This window comes from Pteropus alecto, unplaced genomic scaffold (assembly GCF_000325575.1).
Source record: "Pteropus alecto unplaced genomic scaffold, ASM32557v1 scaffold161, whole genome shotgun sequence".
Lineage (NCBI taxonomy): Eukaryota > Metazoa > Chordata > Mammalia > Chiroptera > Pteropodidae > Pteropus > Pteropus alecto.
In genome coordinates this window covers 9,010,378-9,014,115 of record NW_006432943.1, presented here as the reverse complement: position 1 = coordinate 9,014,115, position 3,738 = coordinate 9,010,378, and the positions used below count along the sequence as shown (strand labels likewise).

Sequence of the window (3,738 nt, the reverse complement as noted above, 5' to 3'; positions counted from 1 at the left end):
CCCACTGTACCTGTTAATCCTTCTAAAAAATAAAGTCCTCCTCCTTAAAGGCTTATTGCTAGAACCTAATGAGTTGTGTGCACCCAGGAGTAATGAGGACTGAAATTACTTATTTACATGTTTGTTGCCACCCTCCCTCCCTTAAAAAATACAAGTTTCCTGAGAGTAGGCTTGGCTGTACCTGCTACATTGCCAGCCATCACCTAGGAAGGTTTCTGGCTCCTATTAGACGCTAATATTTACTGGCCACTACACACATTTGTCACTTCACATATAATTATTACTTAAGTGCCCACTTTTAAAGAACACTCTAAGTCATTTCTAATAAGTCGCCATCCATTGAAATGTCTCTCACATGTTTTGTATTCCAAGTCACTATCCTCATCACATGTCAGGCAGAGTTTTGGTTTTACCTCTCCAAGCTTTAGTTCACCTAAGAACAAAAAATTTTAAAACTTAATAGTGTTATCGTGTTAAAAGATATGTAAAATGAGAGGCCCTCAAAAATTATTTTCTCGTCTCAGAGACTTCCAGTACTCGGCAGCCATTTGATTTGTGCCAAGCATCTATCTGCCTCATTACTTAATGCTGTGCTTCCTGAATGCAGTTTCAGATTAAGGAATCCTTATATTTTAGGTGCACTAATGTTGGGGGCTGTGATTTTATAATTTTCTAAAATAAATCCAGAATAAAAAATGCATTATATGCAAATTTTAAATTTCTAGTATTCAAAACTCCTTTTCTAAAATTGAATAACTCATCCTCTAAAGCAAATTGACACTTTTGGCTAATAAGCAGACATTTCAAACCATTTCTTACTAGTGTTGACTATAATATCCTTTCTGATCCTCAGTCTCCTCAGCTGTGAAATAGCTACACTTAGCTTGTCTAAATATTAAATCAAATATAAAGCTACCAGCAGTGATTCATAGTATATCCTCAAATATTGTAGAAAATTCATCTTAGACATAAAAACAAGTATAAAGATAACTATTGTATTGGTTACACTGAAGTGTCTGCTTTTCACTGATTTGTATATTTATGCTAACTACCCTTTAAAACAGACATCTCCTAAATTCGGCTGCCAAAAAATAAGCTAAATTTATTTCCCTCCTTCAGATGTAAATCTTCAGATTACAAGATCTAGTCCCTATCTCTCCTAGGCTACCTCCTACTATTTTGCCACTCCTTGACCCAACTGCACCTGTCACAGCCTCTTCGCATTTCCCTCCAAGCTTTTTTCAATTTTACAAGCTTTACATTAGCTGGTCCCTGACTGGAATGCTATGTCCCATGTCAACTCTAGAATGGGTAATTGTGAAATACTTATCTAAAATTGCCACTCAGTTTCTTTATATCATCTTAATATTTTGCATAGTATTTACAACTACTCTCTCCATTATCACGTAGATAATCTCAGGGAAACCAAGGGCTTGTCTTACTCATACATAAATCCTCAACATCAATGCCTGGCACTCAGTGGTGTCCAATAAAAACTTGATAAACACTGTTAAATGGTTTGTCTTCATTAAAACAATATTTAATAGGTCAGAAAAATAAGAAATACTCACTAGAGAGCCAGGTACGCAAGTCAGAGAAAACAAATTTTGAATTTTGTAGGGCTTCAAAAGGAAATGTGGCAAAAAGGATTTTTTTTTTAAATGATTTGTTTGGAACACAGGATAGACACTAGAAATGCAACTAAATCAAAAACAGTAAGAGCTTATACTTGCTGAAGGCCACAACACTGTTTTAGATGCTTTATACATTAACTCACTGAATCCTCCCAATCACCCTTCTGGTTTTACAATTGAGGAAACAAAAGAAAAAAAAAGGCTAACCATTGAATGGAGTTGCCATTCAAGCCCAGGCATATCCAAAGCCCTCCTCTCAAGCACTATATGGAATCTACTGAATGGATGGTACACAGAAGCTAGGTTTAGCCTAGCCTAAATAAACCACCTGGAGAAAGTTTGTGGGGGAAAGAAGAGATGGTGCACAGAAGGGGTTGGGAGCTGGGGGTCATTATGAGTTGATAAAACAGGAACAGTTAAAAGAATGTTATTATCACAAAAGTGAAAGCATCCCAAGTAGGCAGCCAGCTTTGTCAAAACTCTTCATAGATCAAGGACAAAGAGATCGGTTAATCTGGCAATTAACAGAAAGGTAGTAATCTTTCTGTAAATGTTTAATTCTAAACCTGTAGTTAAAGTATATTGCCCAGTATTTGTTAATGCTAATAAGACTTTCCGTCCTACTAATTCTGAAATATATTAAACACAGCTGTATATACAACTACATAAGCAGATTTCAGTCTGTCAAAACTACCCAGAAACTTAGAAATTGACTAGATGATGCAAATGATTCCAATTACTCTTAAATGACCCTGCAAAAATCATTTACAAACGGAAATTTCTTTCATGGCAACAGATCATTCCCTTATCAAGTAATTTTAAATAATTTAGAACTGTGGCATCAAATAGAAAGTATTAACACAGAATGAAAAGAAAAACCAAGGGTCTTTATTCATCTATAGTTAAAATATAAATTGAGCAAAATGTCCTAATTTAAAGGAAAAATATGAACACCTATCCACTAAATTTTCATTTACTTGCTACAAACACTATATAAGCACAATTGAAACGAAGCATGTTATGTGGCTAAAATATTCAAATATTTTGTTTCACATAAATTTTTCGGATCAAATGATAATTTGCTCCTTCAAATTTAGTTTTCAGTATAGTATGACATACACATTTTATCCCTTCTAAAAAATCTTTCCACAGCCATAAAGTTAGATAAGTCATTACATTATAATAAAAACTGAAAGTTTAATATACATTTATAAAAATCTTAAGTCTTTCTTCCTTAAAAGTATTTTAAATTAATGGTTATTTTGGTTTCTCTCCAGTACAAACTTGTGAAGTCTGATTTAAGGAATCTTCATAAACAGTTCAGAATATATCAGGAAAAATTCATTTATACCATCCTTTTTATGAAGTCTCCTTTTTTGAAATTACATATACTTTAGGACCTCATTTTTTATTTGAAGTATATATTCATAAATATGATCAAATGATTATTTCTCCTTTAACATTCTTTTAGAGCTTGACAAATTTGTTTCAAGTTCTGAATTGGGTTATGTCCATAACTTCATATAACCTCAATCTTCCCATCCCTTTTCCCCTTTCTTTCTGAGATGAGGTAGCAACTACCCTTTGGAAAACCCAAGATTTTATTTTTTAATAAATATTTAGTAGTTTGCTTTAGATCATTCTCACCTTCCTTACTATTTTAATATTCTTTAACTTGTAGACCAGATATCCAACTGAACTGGAATAGATCTCTTAACAATGTTCCAGTCTTAAGTGTTTTACTTTTGATACCTCAAATTTCACAAATAATAAACAGTTGCTTTTTAAACAATTCCTTATCTTTACTTAGGTTGTGTGAAATGCAATTGGGAGAAAATATTTTGGAACACAAACCTACAGATTAAATTAGGGACAGATAAATGCTGCAGACATCAGTAGTTTATTTAGTCCAAACACATTCAAAATGGAAACTGAAAGAATACTTTCCACCTGAAACAATTAAACTAGATTCTACTAGCATATAATGCTTAACACATTACAGCAATAAAGATGGTAATCCATTGTCTTCTATACCTACTAAAGCCAAGATGGTAAAGCCAATTTGGTTGCAATAGTGTCATAAGGATAGAATATTACCATCAAA

General features: G+C 33.2%; 1 protein-coding gene across 2 annotated transcripts in view; it reads right to left on the bottom strand.

Annotated features, from left to right (window-relative positions):
• Positions 1 to 3,518: 3,518 nt before the first annotated feature.
• The window catches only part of G3BP2 (G3BP stress granule assembly factor 2), a 68,042-nt gene continuing 67,822 nt past the window's right edge, over positions 3,519 to 3,738 (bottom strand). For both annotated transcript variants that reach the window (XM_006907646.3, XM_006907645.3), the window contains one exon: positions 3,519 to 3,738. This exon is cut by the window's right edge and continues 2,694 nt beyond it. The gene's annotated coding sequence lies outside the window, so the exon portion shown is untranslated.